This window comes from Lynx rufus, unplaced genomic scaffold (assembly GCF_022079265.1).
Source record: "Lynx rufus isolate CCGP_SWC_20201006 ecotype Redwood Valley unplaced genomic scaffold, mLynRuf1.p SCAF_6, whole genome shotgun sequence".
NCBI lineage: Eukaryota > Metazoa > Chordata > Mammalia > Carnivora > Felidae > Lynx > Lynx rufus.
Genome location: NW_025814878.1, coordinates 60,351,528 through 60,357,647, shown reverse-complemented (window position 1 = coordinate 60,357,647; position 6,120 = coordinate 60,351,528). Strand labels below are relative to the sequence as shown.

The window sequence follows — 6,120 nt, the reverse complement described above, 5'->3', positions numbered from 1 at the left end:
TTGACACATCTAGACTCCTATCTGAACCAATATTTGTTTGTTTGTTTGTTTGTTTGTTTCCCCAGAAAGAATCCCTCTCTAAAACTCTGCTGTGTTATTAAGTTCACACTGAAAGTTGCTTAGGAATTGACCTGAAAGTGAGAAAAACATGCAAATAAATTTCTTCCTGTAAGAAACAGGTTCTATAGTCTCATATTAATGCAAATAAAAATAAGGGGAAGAGGACAGATAATTTGTGAAGAAAGCAAGAAAATAATTATCCAGATTGGACAGAAGGAAGATACAGTAAAGTTTTCATACCATTCTAAAGTAAATTTAGCCAGAACTTCAAGATCTGTTTCTCCCCCTACAGAAATGTGGAAAGGGTGTAATTTCTTTGTTGCTTGTGACTTGTTCCACTTAAGACAGCAACCCTTCAACAACAGCTCACCTTCTGCATCTAGGAAGACAAATGGGAACTTCCACAGGTAGCGGAGAGACTAGAATCCCCCAGAGAATGTTGGGAACATCTTGCTTATGCCTGATAAGTGGCTATCCAGTGAATTAAAAGCACTTAACCCATTGAAATGATTTAGGTAACTGTGAAGGTAGATACCATTTGCAATTATATTTCATATTTATGTGCATTTCTCAATTTTTATGTCTAAACTATGACTGGTAGTAATAATGAGAAAGTAAACTCAGATGCATGGAATGTTTCATAGATCTAGGAAAATAGCTTTAAATTAAATTCATAAATCTATATATTTTATTACACAGTAAATATATTTAAACTTATTAAAGAAATTTCAGTGTGCTGTAGTTAATAAGCAGATAGGACAGAAAATGACTTTTTTTTTTTTTAAGAAAGAGCCAATGCAATGGCTAGTCTTTATTGGAAAGAAGAACCTTTACAGCACATTTTGAACAACTCAGTGCAAAGGCTTAGTGGGCCAACTGATGGGGCACCAGCTTGTGAACGGTTCCACAGCTAGGGCATGGCCAGGTCTTGCCTTTGTAAACCCAGAACCCGATGAGAGCACTATTGTCCTCTCCACAGATGTAGCCCACTATTCGCTCTTTGGTGACAGATGGGACTCAGTTAGGGTCTTCTTTGGTGTCTGAAGCTGCCTTTGGGGCTATCATACTGTATGGATCCAGTCCCTTCCGTGCACCATCATGACCTCCCTCTCCAGCCCATCCACCTGCTCTTCATCAGTAGGAGCACCACTTTCAGATGCCCTGGAGCACACCCCGAAGACTTCATTGGGACCACCAGCCCTGAGGGGCTGCTCCAAACAGCACTTCAACTCCGCGAAGTAACCTTGAAGCCATAACACCGCTACAACCAGCAGCATTTCCAGAACAGGCTCTAGAAAAGAAAATGTTTTAACTAAATCTCAGTCTCTCACTCCAGTCTTCCTAATCCCAGTTGTAAATACTGAATCAATTCTTTTCAACGTTCTGTTTTTATTTCTTTTCCTGTTTTCTAACAGCTTAAGGCTCTACTTTTTGATTTATTATCAATTTCAAAAAATATCGAATTACTCCCCCATAAAACTTCAAAGTGGGAGATTAGCTTACTTAAATCTAAGCCACTTCCTTCCACACTAAAATTGTTCCATGGTTATACCAGTGATATACTGGTAACATTTAAACAATGGATTCGCTGAGGTGAAGAGACACCAATTTGTAGCATTTGCTAACTCCCATGGCTAATTTCAAACTACTGGAGAACTAACTTGAAAAATTCCTGAAAATCCAAAAATTAGTTCTAGCAATTCAGGACAGGACAACTGTACTACATTACCAGACAGAATCTATTTACACTAGTGTTTTTTTTTTTAACACTAAATAATACATTTCTATTTATGGATGAAGTTTCTTCATACTGTAACTTGACTTTGCCCTTTCTTCCTGCCTTCTATCGTGAACCTTATTCAATGATCACTTTTATATAAAGACAATGTGTGTGCTTCAATGGGAAATTACAATGAGGTCTTCTACATTAACTCTTGATTCTTAAAGTTGAAAACTCATGAAAAACAGTATACAAGTAAAACATATAGACATTATTTATTAAAGCCAGATGTTGTGTTAGTATCCCAGTGTCATGACACTGGAATATTAAAAGGAGTATACTTTTAGCATCAAGATCACTGACACTCTCATTTGTAGCATTCCATTGATATATTATAATGATGAAACAAAACCCTTATTTACTCCAGATGTAGAACATGGTTTTATTAACTAGAACTTTTGCATTTTGGTTTTGCATAGGATTTGATTTTTCCTGGAGTTTCTAATTATTTTATGTATATGCTGTGTGACTGTGGGTAAAAGTTTAGGATGTGTTTATCATATTCTTATATGTATCTGCCTTTATAATCAGAATATTTCATAACATCTCTTTTTATACCAAAAGCCTCCCTCTCAGATCACTCTTTCTTCCTGTTCCCATTTCCTGGCTCTCTCTCTTTTGTATCATCTCTGTTACTACCACATCCCTGGTTAAATCCAACTCTCCATCGAGACTATGCTACAACTGAGCATCTAATAGTGGCTAGAGAAAACTCACAACTATGCTGACTGTCACCCTCCAAAGTCATGACCATTAATTTTAAATGAGCTTTGCGAAATCAACAGGTCTATTGTATTGCCCTCAGTCCCCCCTTTCCCACTAGCCACATCATTTTATTGTATCTTCTTCTGTCTTCTCAAACATTCATCCCTCTTTGACCATCCTGACATCTGAGGTGATCTTCCTTTTAATTTTACTAAGAAAATAGGAAGTGACAAATATTCACCACTAAATCCACCAAGCAATCTCTACCTGTACCCACATATGCAGTCTGCCATTCTGTCAAAATTAGGCCTGCCCTTATTCAAAGTACTTGAAATACTCTTGAAGTACTCTCCTGCTCTCCTGAATCATCTAATTCATTTCTATTGAATGATTCCCATAATAATACAAGCATGTTACAAATATCTCATCTTAAATTATATAATTAAAAGGATGTTGTATAGGATCAAAGAAAACCAGAGGAAGAGAATACAGAGCAATTTGTGAAAACAGTTATTTATGTGCTAATTTGATACAGAACAGAGATAGTATTTTGGATGAGTGTTGAAAGGATGGACTAGCATAGTATGGTACTGGAAGTATTAGTTTTCATTTTGGAGGAAAATTAATTTGATTCTATACTTCACAGTGATCACAAAAGTTAGTTACCAATAGGTTAATACTTCAATATGGAATGTACATTTTTAAAACTTTAGCCAAAAATAAATGAGAATATTATTTTTACCTTTAAATAGAAAAGGTTTCTTTCAATAAGCTGAACTTAGCATCAAACTACTAAAGGAAGTTTATGAATTTTACTACAATGATGTAACAACTCAATTTTTATTTTCAAAAATGGATAACTGGCTTGTTTGAAAACAAGCCACCTACAGAAAACAACTAAGAAAACTGGAAAAATACTTAAAATATTAATCTGAACGTGTAAGGAAGCTACAAAGTCTGTGAAGACTTGAGGGGCAAAATCCAAGAGAGAAGTAAAATCCATAGAAGTGAGCATATATTAGGTACTGCTTTTACTCTGCAAGGAATTTATGATCCTCAAGATGTGGCTGAGAAAGTTTGAAATTGAGCAAAAGTACTATCAAGCTTTCAGCAATTTGTGGGAGCAATAGGACAAAAATCAAAGATCAGAGCCCAATAATAAGGAGAGTTTCTGGTAAACTGAACAGTCTAGGTTTAGAAAAAGGCTATGTGATCAAAGTAAGAATAAGAATTAGACCAGTTCTCAGAGAACTAAACTCCAATTAAAGCTCAGTCCATGATGGGATTAAAGTAATCTGGCATTACCCTAACTGCTGCTGTAAAGTGCATTTCTCTCCTGGAAGATTATATAATCTGGTACTTCAGTATTTTCCTAAAAGTTTTCACAATATCTGGCATCAAACAAAAATCACTAGGCATCCAAAGGGATGAAAATGGACCAAATATTAGGAAAACAAATATTGATAATAGCAGGATAGAAACCGAAGATCAACCCCAACACTACAGAATCCCAACAGGAAATGAGGTGCAATGAAAACACCATACCCCTCTCCTGTACATAGTATGAAAATCCTAAATTAAAAAAAAGGCAAACTAAATTACCAGTATATACAAAAGACAATATATGCTAAACAAATAGCATTTCATTTAAATATTTAAGGACCCCTATTATTTAACGATCAATTCAATGTAATTCAACATAGTAAAAGAATAATATAGAAACATATGATTTCAGCAGATGCAGGGAAGCCGTTTGATAATAGACTAGGAAATATCCGATGAAGTGTCTGAAAACAAAACAAAGTAAGCAACCCTAACCAACCAAACCAAAAAACAGAATCACCTAACATCATGGTAGATGGTGAAACAGTAAAATACTGAGCAACTTGCCCTTGAAATGAAGAATGAGATAAGGGGATCTTCACCCCCACTTCTATCCAGTATTGTTCTGAAGAGAACTTGAGCATAGTAGACAAGATGGGGAAAGGTATAAGGATTATAAAGAAAGAAAAAATAAAATTATTCATAGGATCATAATTTTGTACATAGAAATCTAAAAGAATGTATAAAATGTGTTTTAAGTTTATTTATTTTGAGAGAGACAGAGAGAACATAAGTGGGGGAGGGCCAGAGAGAGGGGGAGAGAATCCCAAGCAGGGTCCACAGTCAGCACAGAGCTGGATGTAGGACTCAGTCTCATAACCCTGGGATCGTGACCTGAGCCAAAATCAAGATTAAGATTCTCAACCAACTGAGCCACCCAGGAACCCCAAGAATGTATAGAATCTTAGTACAAGTATAGATTTAAAAAAGTCATTTTGTATATGTTTAATATGAAAAATAAAATGCCTTTCAATATATTAGTAGTTAAAATTAGAAAATGATTTTTAAAAAAGATATTACTTGCCATAGTCTCAAGTAACATAAAATTCTTAGAATTAAATATACAAAAGATATACAGTACCCCTGCAGAAAAAAAAATAGATATAAAATATTACTGAGAGAAATTAATGCCGAGGTATATACCATAGTTATAAATCAAAGTCGCAGAATTGTAAAATTGCCAAATTATTCCAAATTGACCTATAGTTTAAAGGAATATCAATCAAAATTCCTACAGTTTGGTGTATATGTGTCTATATATGCAAATTTGCAAGCTTAACCTAAAGATTAAGAATAGCAAGACAATCTTGGAAAAAAAGAAAGAAGTTCAGAGGACATAGGTAGTATTGTATAGATACAATGACAGGTAAATATTTCAACTGCATATAATAGAGAGTCCAGAAAGAGACTTAACATGTGTTTCAGCACTCGATTTATGACAGAAGTGGTACTACAGCACAATGGGGGAATAAACAGACTTATAAATAAATAAATGGCTTTGGATCATTTACATACCCATATAATCTCTAATTCATACCATACACAATGTCAATTCTAGATGAGAATATAAAAAGTAAAACACTGAAACTTCTAGAAGAAAATGTAAGAATATTTTCAAGGCTTGGAGTTGGCAAAATGCTGAAATATTACAAGTGAAAACCTACTAACTATGAAGAAAAAGATTGTTAAATTGGATTCTTCATCAAAATAAACTATTAAAAAATGAAAGGGTAAACCGGAGAGTGACCTGTTATTTGCAATACACATAACCAACAAGGAATTTGTATCCAAGACGTTTAAATAACATATAGATCAATAAAGGGAAGACAGGTAATGTAAAAGAAAAATGTGCAGGAAGCTTGAACTGACAATTCACAAAAGATTTCTAAATGGCCAATGACAAGGGGCTAAATCTCATTAGAAATCAGGAACTGCTAATTAAAGCCACTAGAATTTTCTATTTCATACCCAATTAAGGTTTTCTGCAAAGTGAAGACTAAACGGAAATTTAAGTTGTTATTGAAAATTAAATATGTTCCACTGTTTGGTTTGCTGATTCCGTTTATATACATGATAATATTTCTTTAATGTCTTAGTGCCCTCCATTTTCTCTTTTCTTTTTTGAAACTCCTCTTGAAAAAAATACTATCTTGCTGCATAGGTCCTCTCTGACTTTTCCTATATCCTCAGAT

The 6,120-nt window shown here is 34.4% G+C and overlaps 1 pseudogene; it reads right to left on the bottom strand.

Moving 5' to 3' along the window:
• Nucleotides 1–924: 924 nt before the first annotated feature.
• Nucleotides 925–1,314, bottom strand: LOC124528185 (cytochrome c oxidase subunit 5B, mitochondrial-like; annotated as a pseudogene).
• Between the last annotated feature and the right edge of the window lie 4,806 nt (nt 1,315–6,120).